This window comes from Theropithecus gelada, chromosome 5, assembly GCF_003255815.1.
Source record: "Theropithecus gelada isolate Dixy chromosome 5, Tgel_1.0, whole genome shotgun sequence".
Classification (NCBI taxonomy): domain Eukaryota; kingdom Metazoa; phylum Chordata; class Mammalia; order Primates; family Cercopithecidae; genus Theropithecus; species Theropithecus gelada.
Window position 1 is genome coordinate 67,466,707 of NC_037672.1, and position 17,839 is coordinate 67,484,545.

A 17,839-nucleotide genomic window follows, 5' to 3' on the forward strand; every position below is an offset into this window, starting at 1 on the left:
GATTTCTCTTTTACTGCTTGTCATTACTCATATCAAATTAGCCAAGCAAAAGGGGGAAATTAAGTGCCTGGAAGGATTTAGGATTCCAAGGGCAGAACTTGGAGGTATACAGGAGAGGCAAATGATGTGGATCTCTCTCTCTCTCTCTCTGTCTCTCTCTCTTTCTCTCTCAACTTTGATTCTCTCTACATTAACCTCATTCTATCCTTATACAGGAAGGCTTTCTTCAGGTGTAGCTCATGGGATTTGGTGCAATGTCTTACACACAGTAGATGCACTTTACCTCTGGAGAGTGAGGCAAGTTTTGAATGAAGCAAACTTTCATGCTCAAGGGGTAAAGAGGGCATAGCTATGGAGAGCTCTAGGTGTATAACTCTGTTTAGTGACCTCAGACATTGCATTGAAAGTCTATATATAAAATCTCAGCTTTTGCTATCTGTCTATCCCTGGGCCAGACCATGTAGTCACGATCACATGAAGTAGGGGACGCAGGCACCATTCCCAGAGAAAAGGAGGTTTTCACCTGAAGAGATGGGAACTGAATACTAGGAAGAAGTTGCCAACTCTCTCCTACAACCTCACTGCTTTGCAGGGCCTATGGGACAAGATCGTCTTTGCTGCAAGTGGATGGAGGCACTTTGGTCCTTTTTCATCTTGGTGCTCTTCAAAATACAGTCCCATCAGGATGCATCCCCACCGTACCCTCAGTGCCTGGAACACTGCATCGCACTGGGTATGTAGCAAAAAGCTGATTGACTGAATGACGAGGAAACTCCTAGAAGATATTCTCTATGAAAACAAGAAAGTGAACCATGAAAGAGGATGAAAAAGTCTGACAAACAAGGGATACAACAAAGGATGGTGGGGGTAGAAATCACCAAAATCATGGTAAGGTAGCAGGCCCTGAGATTAACCAAACTAGACTGGGGCAGATCAGAAGGACTGGAGAGAGATTATAGCAAGGTAAAATTGATAGGCTACTTAATGTACTTAATATTTGAATGCATGGAAAGAAGATTAACACAGCTGGAGAAGAATTTCCATAAGTTAGTGATAAATAGAAAAACTGGCAAAGGAAAATGAGATGTAGCCTTGGGATTCAAAAGAACTTGAAAGTGGAAAAAGTCAAAAAGAAAGAAAAGGTACTCAAGAGATATGAAATGGCTCCACTGTCAAAAGCATCTCAATCATCATAACAATGTAAACAGTGGATATCAATCTGCTTGTTATCACATCGGGAGACGGCAGCTGGAGTGTATCCATGTGTATGGTGTGATTGCAGGTTGAGTGTGAGAAAAAGCAAAACCTTTATTATCTGCAGCTGGAAGCCAACATGTAGGGCTTAGAACTGAAATAATATGAAGCAATATAGATATGCATGTTAGCTAGTGATTTTTAAAAATTTTTAAATTACTTTTTATTATTATTATTTTTTATATGGAGTCTGTCTCTGTTGCCCCAGCTGTAGTGCAGTGGCATGATCTCGGCTTACTGCAACCTCTGCCTCCTGGGTTCAAGCAATTATCTTGCCTCAGCCGCCCAAGTAGCTGGGATTACATACGTGCACCACCACACCTGGCTAATTTTTGTATTTTTAGTACAGATGGGGTTTCACCATGTTGGCCAGGCTGGTCTTGAACTCCCGACCTCAAGTGATCCTCCACCTCTGCCTCTCAAAGTGCTGGAATTACAGTTGTGAACCACCTTGCCCGGCCAAAAAAATTTAAAAAATCAAACAAGTTGGAAATAGTTGCTTTTGAGGAGCAAGAAATGATTGGGAACCAGTGGGTGAAACAAGTCTTACGTATCACATAATCCTATAAGCTACCTGCATGGATAAATTTAAGACAAATAAAAACTGTATTATAAGTGACCTATAGTGTTTCTTCCCATGTCTTGGTATAGCTTTTGATTCTAAAATACCAACTAGATTGCTTTCAAGCCATTCATTTCTACTCTTCACCTGTCCTCCCTCATCCTTTCCATATGAAACAAAGCTATTCATCTACTTTGTAAGGGTACAAGAAACCTCTTAGCCTCCCATTGTCAAAGAGATGATTAGCAAATGATGTATTTCAGGTTCTAGAGCAGCCAGCGAGGAGATGGTTTGAGATTCCCCCACCCCCAGTGCTCCTTCAATCACTCCACAAGGGTTTTCATCTGTCTGATTTTCTAGTAGTAAGACAGAATTCTTTGGAGAACTATGGGAAAGTAGGTAATTTTGAGAAAATTGATTTTGCTCTCTCAATACTCTTTCCAAATCCTCATATTGCCCAGAGGTTGTGGAAAGTTTAAAAAGTCACCTCTAGTCTAAATGTATTGCTTTTTATGGAAGTTTAAAAAACCACCTCTACTCTAAGTATCTTATTATTTATCTCCAGTCAGGCTTGATGCATTTCCTATGGTAAGGAAATGTTTTAGTAATAAATGTTCTGAAAACAACTGGCCATCCAATATCTTACCCGTGAAGAAAGGAGAAAGGGTGACATCATTCTATCCAGTCAACTCAGTAAATATTTAATAAAAATAGAAGACATCTGTTGAGCACTTATAAACCGCACAACAGCCTTATGAGCTAGTCACTCTGTTGACCATCCTTAACTGAAAGAAAGATTAAGCAATTATTTGCTTAATTCCCTCAGCTTGTAAGTGACAGAGCTGGGATCCCAGCCCAAGAAGTCAGACCCTGGAGCTCATCTCTTAACCACCACTCACTCTGTATTTGTCATCTGGAAGGCGCTTTTTCTGGAGACTTCAGATTCTTGGAGCATCACTCACGTGTGTCCCAGTGTTCATAATATCTTACATTTTGTCCCACTATTTAGATCAGAAAGATGAAGAGCTGAAACCTAGTGGATCTTTCATATTTAAGTTCAAGTCTTTTATAATCCCAATCTTCAATATTAGTAACAAAGAAAAAGCAAAAAGATGTGCCCTGACCATCAGTATTAGTAAGAATGATGTGCTCCTTTGGAAGCACAACAGGTTAAAAAGGAAGCAACACCCTTTGTATCTAAATGCCACCCTGCAGTGACAAAGCAGTGTGCTTTGCTGTTGGCCAGAACCAGAGTAGCTAATACACATATTCAAGAGGCAAAGCTGGCCCTAGACACATCCTATGTCTCTCAGTGATGCCATCCGCAGCATTTCCTTTCATACTCTGCCATTGTGTAAAAGCCTGCAGCAATTTTTAAGGATCTAGCATTAGACCATTTAGTTCTAGAAAATAACTAGAACATGCCTCAGAATAATCTAAGCTCATTCTACATCTGAAATACGCAGATGTAGACAGAGCTGTCTTTCTTGTTTCTTAGAGTACAATTTTTCCTTGTTTACATATTTTAGTACATTAGTTTTCTACTGCTGCTATAACAAGTCACCACAAATTTAATGTTTTAAACAGTACAAATTTGTTATTTTAAAGTATTAGAAGTCATCCCATATGGATTTCACTGGGCTGAATCAAGTTGCTAGAAGACTGCACTCATTTTGGAGGCTTTCAGGGTGCTTCTGTTTCCTTTATCATTTGGGTTGTCAGCTGAATTCAGTTCCTTGTGGTTGTGGAACTGTGGTCCCCATTTCCTTGTTAGCAGTCAACTGAGGTCCATCTCTAGCTTCTAAAAGATACCCACCTCCCTTGGCTCATGTCTCCCTTCCTCTTCCTTCAAATCCATCATCTCACATCTTTTTCGAACTCTGCTTCCATCCTCTAGCCCTTCTTTTGTCATCTCTCTCTCTAATCGTATCTATGACATACTTTCTGACTTTAAGGATTTGTGTGATTACACTGGGCCTACTAAAATAATCTGGGGGAATCTCTCCATCTCAGCTTCCCTAACCTTACACACATCTGCAATGTTTCTTCTACATGTTAGGTAGCATATTCACAGGCTCTGTGGATTAAGATATGGATATTTTTGCAAGGTCATTCTTCTATCCATAACAGTTTTGGAGCAGAGTTAAAATGGTAGGAAGAATGAGGAAGAGGAAATACAGCTACTCCTGCTATGACTGTGTGTGTGCATGTATTGTGTGCATGTAAGTGTAGGCACACATGCATGTGTACAGGTTGTCATTATGAATAGGTAGCTATTCAATTATATAAACGAAAACTTTAAAAACAGATTATAAGCATTGTGTTAATGCGGAAAGGAGGATAGTTTTTTCTCCCTAATTCTTTCTTCTTTAAATTCACTGGACTCCAATACACAATGTATGCATTAATACATATTAAATTACATGTCATTCTGGCTGAGTCTAAGTGCAGAGACAATAATCTTTATTGCTGCTTTTAGAAGCAATAGTTCTAAGTTGAGGCTATTAGATTGGGTCTTTTCTCTGAGTTGAATTTTCTGTGGAGGAAAAGGTTCAATGAATTTAATTGGTTGTTTAGTGAAGTGAAGAATATTAAACCGCTAACTCCGTGGAGACATCACCTTTCTTTACGGCTTGGAAAAGAGTCTTGAATTTAGAATAAAACGTTGTTATACTAGACTACAACTGATTCAAAATCTAAGATGATTCCAATGTGTGCTAAGTAAAAGTATACCCACGTAGTATCAATTCTAATTAGATTTTGTTAAGCAACTGAATATTGTTAATAAGGGTTTAAGAAAAAAGTTATTGACTTGTGAAAGGAAATCGCCTTATCTTTCACTCAAGCAAGTAGCTTAAAATACAGTTGGCACAAACAAATATTGGTCATTTCTCTAGTTTCTGTATATAAAATTAATTAAAGTACATGGATGTAAAATACATTTAGCAATAATAGTGCTCTTAATTTTTAAGTTTCACTTTACAGGTTTCCAAACCTTTAACCTGGCTGTTGCTGCTTTGTTTCACTGGCTGAAATTACTAAGACTTGCCTGCATATGAATCCAACAAGGAAAATGTTTTCAATACTAATTTTATTAGCGGATAAAATCCCAGGAATTATTTTACACACTTGCTAAAGTTTTGTTGAGACACTGCTGTTTGTGAGACTGGGAATCATGTATAAATCAGATCTTTTACTAGCACTTTTTATTATGTTATCATCTATGAAAGAATTCTAAGTCCTTATGACAACTTTAATATAAAAGGCCTGGCATTTTGATTTTCTTACATGCATTCTTCTGTTGATTAAAAAATTAGTAATCTTAGAAAACATTTTGCACAGGCAGAACTGTCTCTAGGGAATTCAAAACAGTGGTGATTACCTAAATCCTTGCAGTTTTTGTAATAGACTTCTGCCTTCTACTATAAGTAATATAAAAGTTGGTTTTGCAGCCATTAATATGAAAAAGCAAAAATTATTACCTTCAATATCTTGAGGAATCAGATAAAATAATCTTTCCTATTTCAGAGTTTCCCAACCAGTGTGCTACAAATGGGTAACAGACATGCTTAGATTCATTGATCCCTTCACACCTGGCATTTGTAATGTGTTTTATGTGTCTGTCATTATCTCTAGTTTTAAAGCATACAGGTTTCTCCTCACCTGCTGCACTTCCAAAGGAGCTGGTTTCAGCATTTGTCTTGTTTCCCTTTTCTTTGTGATATTGAGGCTTGGGATTGTAAGGAACTGGAATCCAGAAAATAAAAATGATTCATCAATCTCAACCCTTCAACTTTCTGGTCCAACAAAGGAAGAAAATCCAAATGCCATTGACAGCATGTTGTCTCTAGCACCATAGAAGAGAATCTTTTTCTTTTTTTAAAACCACTTTATTGAGGTTCAATTGGCATACAAAAACTGTACATACTTAATCTATATAACTTGATGAACTTAAATGTAAATATACTTATAAAACCACCACCATAATCAATGCCATAAACATACCATATCCAGAAGTTTTCTTATGTACCCTTTATTAATTACAATTATTATTATTCATGATAAGAACACTTAACATAAAATCTACCACCTTAGTAAATTTCCAGTGTACAATAAACTATAATTACTACTATGCCATATAATAGACTAGGACTTACTCATCTTGCTTGACTGAAACTTTGTACCAATTGACAATGCCTCCCAATTTCCCCCTCCCGGCAACCCCTGGCAACCACCTTCTACTCTCTGCTTCTATTAGTTTGACCGTGTTAGATTCCTCATAAGTGAAATCATGTAGTATTTGTTTTTCTGTGTGTCTGGTTTATTTCACTTGGCATAATGTCCTTCAGATTAATCCATGTTGTCACAAATTGCAAGAATTTCTTCTTTTTTAACGATGAATAATATTCCCCTCTGTAAGTGTGAGGGAGAGTGTGTGTGTGTGTGTGTGTTTGTGTAACTTTGTCTTTATCCATGCATCCATAAATAGACATTCTGGTTGCTTCCATGTCTTGGCTATTGTGAATAATGCAGCAATGAACATATGTGTGTAGATATATCTTTGTCATATTGTTTCATTTCCTTTGGATATATGTCCAGAAGAGGGATTGATGGATCATATGGTACTCCTACTTTTAATATTTGAGGAACTTCCATACTATTTTCCATAGTGGCTATACAAATTCACATTCCCACCAACAATGTACAAGGATTCCTTTTTCTCTACATTTTCCACCACACTGGGTATAAGGGGATATCTCATTGTGGTTTGGATTTGCATTTCGCTGATGATTAATGATGTTAAGCACTGTTCCATTTACCTTTTGGCCATTTGTATGTCTTCTTTGGAGTGATGTCCAGTCAGTTTCTTCACCTATTTTTAAATCAGATTTTTTCTTTCCTATCTAGTTATAGTAGTTCCTTATATATTTGGATATTAGCATTTTATGAGATGCACAGTTTACAAATATTTTCTCCTATTCTATATGTTGCTACTTAATTTTGTTGTTTTTCTTTGCTGTACTGAAGCCTTTTAGCTTGACATAATTCCATTCATCTATTTTTTGCTTTTGCTGCCTTATTTTTAGTGTTATATCAAATAAATCATTTCCAAAGGAAAGGTCAAGATGTTTTTTTCCCCTATGTTTTCTTAAAGTTTCATGAATACAAGTATTATGCTTAAGTCTTTAATCTATTTTGAGTTTATTTCTTTTCAGAAAGTTTGTTGTGAGTGTATAAAAACACAACTGAGTTTTGAATGCTGATTTTGTATCCTGTAACTTTAATGAATTAGTATGTTAGTTCAGATAGGCTGTGTGTGTGTGTGTGTGTGTGTGTGTGTGTGTGTGTGTGTAGTCTTTCGGGTTTTCCATACATAAGATGATGTCATCTGTAAACAGAGGTAATTTTATTTCTTCCTTTCTAGTTTGGATGCCTTTTTAAAAATTTTTTTTCTGCCGAATTTCTCTGGTTAGGGCTTCTAGTACTATTTTGAATAGAAATAGTAAAAGTGAACATTCTTACCTTTTCCCTGATCTTACAGGAAAAGCTTTGAGTGTTTCATAATTTAGCATAATGTTAGCTGTGGGCTTTTCCTATATGGCCTTTATTATGTTGAGGTAAATTTCTTCTATACCTAATTTATTGAGACTTCTTACTATAAAAGGGTGTTGAATTTAGTCAAATGCTCTTTCTGCATCCATTGAGATTTTCATATGATTTTTATCCTTCTTTCTGTTAAGTAACGTATCACATCGTCTAATTTGTATATGTTGAACCATTTTTCATTTAAGAAGGTCTGGTATTAGTACTTTTTAAATGTTTGGCAGAATCTATCTGTAAGGCTACCTGGTCTTGGACTTTTCTTTTTTTGGCAAGTTTTGATTACTAATTCAATATCCTCATTAATTATTGGTTTGTTCAAGATTTCTATTCATTCTTGATTCAGTCTCGGTAGTTTGCATTTGTCTAAAGAGATATCAATTTCCTCTAGGTTGTCCAATATGCTAGAATGTACTTGTTTATAATAGGCCTTTATGGGTTTTCTTAATTTCATAAACATCAGTTGTAATGTCAACTCTTTCATTTCTGATTGGATTTGTTTAGCTCTCCTCTCTTTTTTCTTAGTCTATCTATGAATTGCCAATTTTACTTATCTTTGCAACAAAATTATTCTCTTTTTTATCTTTCTAGTGTTTTGCTATTTTCTAGTCCATTTATTGCTACTCTCATCTTTATTATTTCATTTTGCATGCTACTTTGGGTTTAGTTCATTCTTCTTTTTCTAGTTACTTGAGGCAAAAAGTTATTAAGGTTTTCTCTTTTTTGTTTCCTTTATTTCTTCTAAAAAGATGGACACATGTGCAGGACACACAGGTTTGTTACATAGGTATATGTGTGCCATGGTGGTTGGTTGCACTTATTGACCCATCTTCTAGGTTCGCTCCTCTCGCCACCCACCCCTCCACAGTCCCTAGTGTGTGTTGTTCCCCTCTCTGTGTCCATGTGTTCCCAATGTTCAACTCCGATTTCTGAGTGAGAACATGCAGTGTTTGGTTCCTGTGCTAGTTTTCTGAGGATGATGGCTTCCACCTTCATCCATGTCCCTGCAAAGGACATGATCTCATTCATTTTTATGGCTGCATAGTATTCCATGCTGTATATGTACCACATTTTCTTTATCCAGTCTATCATTGATGGGCATTTGGGTTGGTTCCATGACTTTGCTATTGTCAATAGTGCTTCAGTAAACATATATGTTCATGTGTCTTTATAATAAAATAATTTATATTCCTTTGTGTATATACCCAGTAACGGAATTGCTGGGTCAAATGGTATTTCTGGTTCTAGATCCTTGGTGAATCCCCATACTGTCTTCCACAATGGCTGAACTAATTTACATTCCCACCAACAGTATGAAAGCATTCCTATTTCTTCACAGCCTCACCAGCATCTATTATTTCCTGACTTTATAATAATCACCATTCTGACTGGCATGAGATGGTATCTCATTGTGGTTTTTACTTGCATTTCTATGATGATCAGTGATGTTGAGCTTGTTTTCATTTTTGTTGGTCATGTAAATGTCTTCTTCTGAGAAGTGTCTGTTCATGTCCTTTGCCCACTTTTTGATGGGGTTTTTTTTTTCTTTTTTTCTTTGTAAATTTGTTTAAGTTCCTTGTAAATTCTGGATATTAGACCTTTGTCAGATGGGTAGATTGCAAAAATTTTCTCCCATTCTGTAGGTTGCCTCTTTACTCTGATGATAGTTTCTTTTGCTGTACAGAAAGTCTTTAGTTTAACTAGATCCCACTTATCAATTTTGGCTTTTGTTGCAATTACTTTTGGTGTTTTTGCCATGAGGCCTTTTCCTATGCCTATGACCTGAATGGTATTGCCTACATTTTATTCTAGGGTTTTTATGGTTTTGGGTTTTACATTTAAGTCCTTAATCCATCTTGATTTAATTTTTGTATAAGGTGTAAAGAAGGGGTCCAGTTTCAGTTTTCTGCACATGGCTAGCCACTTTTCCCAGCACCATTTACTGAATAGGAGATCCTTTCCCCATTGCTTGTTTTTGCCAGATTTCTCAAAGATTAGATGGTTGTAGATGTGTGGTATTATTTCTGAGGTCAATGTTCTGCTCCGTTGGTCTATATGTCTGTTTAGGTACCAGTACCATGCTGTTTTGGTTACTGTAGCCTTGTAGTATAGTTTGAAGTCATGTAGTGTGATGCCTCCAGCTTTGTTCTTTTTCTTAGGATTTTCTTGGCTATATGGGGTCTTCTTTGATTCCATATGAAATTTAAAATAGTTTTTATAATTCTGTGAAGAATGTCAATGGTAGTTTGATGGGAATACTATTGAATCTATAAATTACTTTGGGCAGTATGGCCATTTTCACAATATTGATTCTTCTATCAATGAGGATGGGAACCATTTGAATCCTCTGTTATTTTCTTGAGTAGTTGTTTGTAATTCTTGAAGAGGTCCTTCACTTCCCTTCTTAGCTGTATTCCTGGGTATTTTATTCTCTTTATAACAATTGTGAATGGGAGTTCATTTATGATTTGACTCTCTGCTTGCCTATTGTTGGTGTGAAGGAGTGCTTGTGATTTTTGCACATTTATTTTGTATCCTGAGACTTTGCTGAAGTCGCTTACCAGTTCAAGTAGTTCTTGGGCTGATATGATGGGCTTTTCTAAATAAAAAATCATGTTATCTGAAAACAGAGACAAGTTGACTTCCTCTCTCCCTATATGAATACGCCTTACTTCTTTCTCTTGCCTGATTGCCCTGACCAGAACTTCCAATACTATGTTGAATAGTAATGGTTACAGAGGGTATCCTTGTCTTGTGCCCATTTTCAAAGGAAATGCTTCCAGCTTTTGCCCATTCAAAATGATATGGATTATGAGTTTGTCATAAGTGGTTCTTATTATTTTGAAGTATGTTCCATCAATATGTTAAATTTTATCAAAATTTCTGCATCTGTTGAGATAATCATGTGGTTTTTGTCCTTGGTTCTGTTTATGTGATGGATTGCATCTATCGATTTGCATATGTTGAACCAGCCTTGTATCCCAGGGATGAAGCCAACTTGATCGTGGTGGACAAGTTTTTTGATATGCTGCTGGATTCTGTTTGGCAGTATTTTATTGAGGATTTTTGCACAGATGTTCATCAGGGATATTGGCCTGAAGTTTTCTTTTTTTATTGTATCTCTTCCCAGTTTTGGCATCAGGATGATGCTGGCTTCATAAAATGAGTTAGAGGGGAGGAGTCCTTCCTTTTCAATTGTTTGGAATAGTTTGAGAAGGAATGGTACCAGCTCCTCTTTGCACCTCTGGTAGAATTCAGCTGTGAATCCATCTGGTCCTGGGCTTCTTTTTTTTTGGTTGGCAGGCTATTAATTACTGTCTCAGTTTCAGAGCTTGTTATTGGTCTATTCAGGGATTCAACTTCTTCCTAGTTTAGTGTTGGTAGGGTGCATGCATCCAGGAAATTATCCGTTTCTTCGAGATTTTCTAATTTATTTGCATAGAGTTGTTTATAGTATTCTTTGATGGTAGTTTTTATTTCTGTGGGGTCAGTGATGATATTCCCTTTTTTTTATTGTGTCTATTTGATTATTCACTCTCTTCTTCATTATTAATCTAGCTAGTGATCTATTTTGTTAATTTTTTCAAAAACCAGCTCCTGGATTTGTTGATTTTTTGGAGGAATTTTTTTTGTGTGTGTCTCTATCTCCTTCAGTTCTTCTCTGATCTTAGTTATTTCTTGTCTTCTGCTACCTTTTGGATTAGTTTGCTCTTGCATTTCTATCTCTTTTAATTGTGATGTTAGGGTGTCAATTTGAGCTCTTTATAGCTTTCTGATGTGGGCATTTAGTGCTATAAATTTCCCTCTTAACACTGCTTTAGCTATGTCCCAGAGATTGTGGTACATTTTCTCTTTGTTCTCATTGGTGTCAAAGAACTTCTTGATTTCTGCCTTAATTTCATCATTTACCCAGGAGTCATTCAGGAGCAGGTTGTTCAATTTCCATGAAATCGTGTGATTTTGAGTGAGTTTCTTAATCCTGAGTACTAATATGATTTTACTGTGATCTGAGAGACTGTCTGTTATGGTTTCAGTTCTTTTGCATTTGTTGAAGAGTGGTTTACTTCCAATTATGTGGTTGATTTTAGAATAAGTGACATGTGGCACTGAGAATAATGTATATTCTGTTGATTTAGGGTAGAGAGTTCTGTAGATGTCTACTAGGTCTACTTGATCAAGAGGTGAGTTCAAATCCTGAATATCCTTGTTAATTTTCTGTCACATCGATCTAATGTTGACAGTGGGGTGTTAAAGTATCCCACTATTATTGTGTGGGAGCCTAAATCTCTTTGTAGGTCTCTAAGAACTTGTTTTACGAATCTGGGTGCTCCTGTATGGGGTGCATATATATTTAGGATAGTTAGCTCTTCTTGTTGAATTGTTCCCTTTACCATTATGTCGTACCCTTCTTTGTCTTTTATGATCTTTGTTGGTTGAAAGTATGTTTTGTCAGAGACTAAGATGGCAAGCCCTGCTTTTTTTTTTTTTTTTTTTAATTTCCATTTGCTTGGTAAATTTTCCTCCATCTCTTTATTTTGAGCCTGTGTGTGTCTTTGCTTGTAAGATGGATCTACTGAATACAGCACACCAGTGGGTCTTGATTCATCATCCAATTTTCCAGTCTTTCTCTTTTAATTGGGGCATTTAGCCCATTTACAGTAACAGTTAATACTGTTATGTTTGAATTTGCTCCTGTCATCATGATGCTATCTGGTTATTTTGTACACTAGTTGATGCAGTTTCTTCATAGTGTCTTTGGTCTCTATATTTTGGTGTGTTTTTGCAGTGGCTTGTACTGATTTTTCCTTTCCATATTTAGTGCCTCTTTCAGGAGCTCTTGCAGGGCAGGCCTCATGGTAACAAAATCCGTCAGCATTCACTTGTCAGGAAAGGATTTCATTTCTCCTTCACTTATGAAGCTTAGTTTGGCTGAATATAAAATTCTGGGTTGAAAATTACTTTCTTTAAGAATGTTGAACATTGACCCCCTAATCTCTTCTGGCTTGTAGAGTTTCTGCTGAGTGATCTGCTGTTAGTCTCATAGGTTTCCCTTTGTATGTGACCTGGCCTATCTCTCGGGCTGCCCTTAACAGTTTTTCCTTCATTTCAACCTTGGAGAATCTGATCATTATGTGTCTTGGGGTTGAACTTCTTGTGGAGTATCTTAATGGCATTCTCTGTATTTCCTGAATTTGCATGTTGGCTTGTCTTCTTAGTTGGGGAACTTCTCCTGGATAATATCCCGAAGTGTGTTTTTCAGCTTGTTTCCATTCTCTCCATCTCTGTATTTCCTGAATTTGCATGTTGGCTTGTCTTCTTAGTTGGGGAACTTCTCCTGGATAATATCCCGAAGTGTGTTTTTCAGCTTGTTTCCATTCTCTCCATCTCCTTTTGGTACTTCAATCAATCATAGGTTTAGTCTTTTTATGAAGTCCCATATTTCTTGGAGGCGTTGTTCATTCCTTTTCGTTCTTTTTTCTCTATTCTTGTGTGCATGTCTTATTTCAGCAAGGTGGTCTTCAAATTCTGTTATCCTTTCTTCCGCTTGGTTAATTTGGCCATTGATATTTGTGTATGCTTCACGAAGTTCTCAAGCTGTGTTTTTCAGCTCTGTCAGGTCATTCATGTTCCTTTCTAAACTGGTTATTCTAGTTAGCAATTCCTCTAACCTTTTATCAAAGTTCTTAGCTTCTTTTCATCGGGTTAGGACATGCTCCTTAGCTCATCATAGTTTTTTACTACCCATCTTCTGAAGTCTACTTCTGTAAATTCGTCCATCTGATCCTCAGTCCAGTTCTGCACTCTTGATGGAGAGACATTGTGATTATTTTGAGGAAAAGAGGCACTCTGGCCTTTTGGGTTTTCAGCATTTTTTTGTTGATTCTTTCTTATCTTCATGAGTTTGTCTAGTTTCGGTCTTTGAGTCTGCTGACCCTTGGATGAGGTTTGTGTAGGGGTCTTTTTGTTGTTGTTGCTGCTGTTGTTGTCACTTTCTGTTTGTTTATCTTTCAACGAGGAAAGAGAGAGACCCGCTCATATTGTTTTATACTCAGTACCTGTTTTAAGAAAAAACAAGGAAGTAAAAGCAAAGACATGCAGCCCAGTGCCAGGCCCAAAACCAGGCCTGGGCCTGCCTGATCTCAACCCAGTAGTTAAAAATCAACTCATAACTTAGAAACCGATGTTATTCATAGATTCCAGACATTGTATAGAAGAACATTGTGAAACTCCCTGTCCTGTTCTGTTTCACTCTGACCACCAGTACATGCAGTCTCTGTCAGGTACCCCGTGCTTGCTCAAATCAATCACGACCCTTTCATGTGAAGTCTTTAGCATTGTGAGCCCTTAAAAGGGACAGAAACTGTGCACTCGGGGAGCTCGGATTTTAAGGCAGTAGCTCGCTGATGGTCCCAGCTGAATAAAGCCCTTCTTTCTACTACTTGGTGTCTGAGAGGTTTGTCTGCAGCTTGTCCTGCTACATTTCTTGGTTCCCTGACTGGGAAGCGAGGTAACTGATGGACGGCCAAGGCAGCCCCTTAGGCGGCTTAGGCCTACCCTATGAAGCATCCCTGCGGGGGACTCCTGCCAGCCTGAATGACGCAATCCAAAGAGGCTCCCGGGTAGGCAACTGCTCCAGTGGAAAGCCTTACCAGAGCAGCCGGTAGCAGGCCCCCGTGGAGGATTAACACAGTGGGTGAACACCGGGAAGGAACTGGCACTTAGAGTCCGGACATCTGAAATTTGGTAAGACTAGTCTTTGGAATCTGCCCCACTCCATTTGAGTGGAAGCTTGACCTCATCACCCACAGTGTGCCTGTATCGGCACTTTTGTTCTGGTTTTGACTTGACTTGAGTTGCTGGATACTTGATTTTGGTTTTGACTTCACTTAAATTTTTTGGTACTCGGATTTTGAATTTCGTGGTATTCTGATTTTGGTTTAGTATAAACGATAAAAGTGTGTGTGTGCCCTCTTTACCTGTTCTTTGTTTTGTGGTGAGTGTGTGTGGTGTGAGTGTGGTATTTTGTCTTGAAAAAAGCATGGGTCAGGCACAAATAAGCCCACCCCACTAGGAACTATGTTGAAAATTTTCAAGAAAAGGAAGAAACGGGGAGAGGCAGAATTTATATAAAAAGAATGTTATATGGTAAATTCTTGTCCTAAAATATAAACATAACTGTGTAAAAATATTGGACTCAGTTTATTCTAGTGAGTCCAACCTCCGAGACCATCCTTAAACATCAGTAGACTGGAAGTAGTACATGGATGGGAGCAGCTTCGCCAGCCCCTGCAAAGTGACTCTGAAGAAGACGACAAGCCCTACTCCAGTCACACCCGGAAGCTGACTGGTCCACGCAAGGCCAAAGTGTGAGGAAACTCATCGTGAGACTCATTTTCCTTAAAATTTGGACTTGTACAGTAAGGACTTCAACTGACCTTCCTCAGACTGAGGGCTGTTCCCAGTATATACATCAAGTCAGTGAGGTAGGACAAAAGATTGCTACAGTCCTATTATTTTATGGTTATTATAAGTGTACCAGAACTCTAAAAGAAACTTGTTTTTATAATGCTATTTTATCCGAGTTATATAGCCTAGGAAATAAGCAATCTGATGCATGTTATGACCCATTTTAAGCCTCCTATGATCACAGTTTTTAAAATAAAATTAAGGACTGGTCCTTTTCTAGGCAACACAAGTAAAGTCATAGTTAGGACAGAAGAAAGAGGGGTCTTCAAGCATATAACCCTAAAATTTAATGCTTGTGCCACTATCAATAGCAATCAGCATAAAATAAAATGCAGTTCTTTAAATTAAAAAAAAAAAAGTTTCCATGGCAAGAAATAAGTATATCTGCCGTGAATTAAGCTCATGTGCAAATGTGTGTAATTACTAGTCTTGTGTCATCTAGACTACTTTTAAAAAGGATAAAAAAAGATCCTGTTTAGCTCCAAAAAGGAGAAGGCAGCCCCTCCTGTACGAGTGGAAACTGCAACCCCTTAAAATTAATGATTACAAATCCCTTAAACCCAAGGTAAAAAAAAAAAAAAAAGAGAACACGTATCTCTAGGCATCAATAGAAAAAGATTAGGTCGTAAAGTAAATATCTTAGTAAAAGAAGAGGTTCGTAAACTCTCTCCAGAACTAGTATTTCACACTTTCTATGATAAACTAAATGTGCCAGTACAAGAGGCTCCAGGAAAAACCAGAAATTTCTTTTTGCAATTAGCCGAGCATGTAGCCCAGTCTCTAAATGTCACTTCATGTTATGTTTGTAAAAAAACTGTAATAAGAGATCAATGGCCATAGGAAGCCTGAGAATTAGTTCCTACAGACCCAATTCCTTGTGAATTCCTGGCCCAAAAGAACCACCCTGACAATTTTTAGGTTCTAAAAGCCTCAATTATTGGATAGTATTGCATAGCTAGAGAAGAAAAAGGATTCACTCATCCTATAGGGCGGCTTAGTTCTCTTGGGCAAAAGCTGCATAATGGTACCGCAAAAACAGTTACATGGTGGAGTTCCAATTACACAGAAAGAAATCCATTCAGTAAATTTCCAAAGTTGCAGACTGTTTAGGCCCACCCAGAATTCCACTGGGACTGGACGGCCCCCACCAGGTGATACTGGATATGTGAACACAGAGCTTATGCTAAGCTGCCTGATCAGTGGACAGGTAGCTGTGTAATTGGCACCATTAAGCCATCTTTCTTCTTACTGCCCATAAAAACAGGTGAACTTCTAGGCCTCCCAGTTTATGCTTCCCATGAAAAATGAAGCATAGCCATAAATAATTAAAAAAAAGATAAATGGCCCCCTAAAAAATTCATACAATACTGTAGACCCACCACTTGGGCACAAGATGGCTCATGGGGCTATCGGACCCCCATCTACGTGCTCAACCGAATCATATGGTTACAAGCTGTTTTAGAAATTATTCCTAATAAAACCAGTCAAACCTTGACTATTCTGGCCAGGCAAGAAACTCAGATAAGAAATACTATCTATCAAAATGATTGGCTCTCAACTACTTGCTAGCAGCTGAAAAAACTGTCTATAAAAAATTTAACCTTACTAATTACTGTCTACACATAGATAATCAAAGGCAAGTAGTTAAAGACATAGTTAAAAATATGACAAAACTGGCACATGTACCTGTACAAGTGTGGCACGAATTTAATCAGGGAGCCATATTTGAAAATTAGTTCCCAGCACTAAGAAAATGTAAAACTGTTATAATAAAAGTTGTACTAGTAAAAAAAAAAAAAAAAAAAAAAAAAAACAAACCTGCTTGCTGCTCCCTTATTTGCTACCTGTACTTCCTCAAATGATAAAAAAAGCTTCACCCCTACCTTAGTTCACCAAAATGCTTCAGCACAAGTATACTATATGAATTACTCTCAATCTATTACACAAAGACATAAGTAGCGAAAATAAGTGAGAACCCCCACTAATAAAAAGTGAGAGTCTCAAAGGGGGGAAATGAGGAAAGAGAGAGACCCTCTCATATTGTTTTATACTCAGTACCTGTTTTAAGAAAAGACAAGGAAGTAAAAGCAAAGACAAGTAGCCCAGCGCCAGGCCCGAAACCAGGCCTGGGCCTGCCTGACCTCAACCCAGTAGTTAAAAATCAACTCCTAACTTAGAAACCAATGTTATTCATAGATTCTAGACATTGCATAGAAGAACACTGTGAAACTCCCTGCCCTGTTCTGTTTCACTCTGACCACTGGTACATGCAGCCCCTGTCACGTACCTCGTGCTTGCTCAAATCAATCATGACCCTTTCATGTGAAATCTTTAGCGTTGTGAGCCCTTAAAAGGGACAGAAATTGTGCACTCAGGGAGCTCGGATTTTAAGGCAGTAGCTTGCTGATGCTCCCAGTTGAATAAATCCCTTCTTTCTACAACTCGATGTCTGAGAGGTTTTGTCTGCGGCTCGTCCTGCTAGATCAATAGTCAGGTCCCTCTTCTGTAGGGCTGCTGCAGTATGCAGTTTGCTGGGGGTTCACTTTAGGCCCTATTCATCTGATTTGCTCCCGTACCTGGAGATGCCACTGAAGGAGGCTGGAAAGCAGCAAAGATGTGTGCCTTCTTCTTCTGAGACCTCTGACCTCAGGGGGCACCAACCTGATGCAAATAGGATTGCTCCTGTGTAGGGTTTCTGGCAACCCTGTTGGAAGGTCTCACCCAGTTAGGCGGCATGGGGAGCAGGACCCATTTAATGGAGCACTTTATTCCTTAATGGAGAGGTTGCGTTTTGCTGGGGGGAACCCACTCATCTGTGCAGCCTGGATTCCTCAGAACTACCAGGAGGAGAGGCTAAGTCTGCTTATCTGCAGAGCCTATGGCCACCCCTCTGCATAGGGGCTCAGGCCCAGAGAAATCCAAATTCTGTCCCTGAGTCTCTGGCTGGAGTTATTG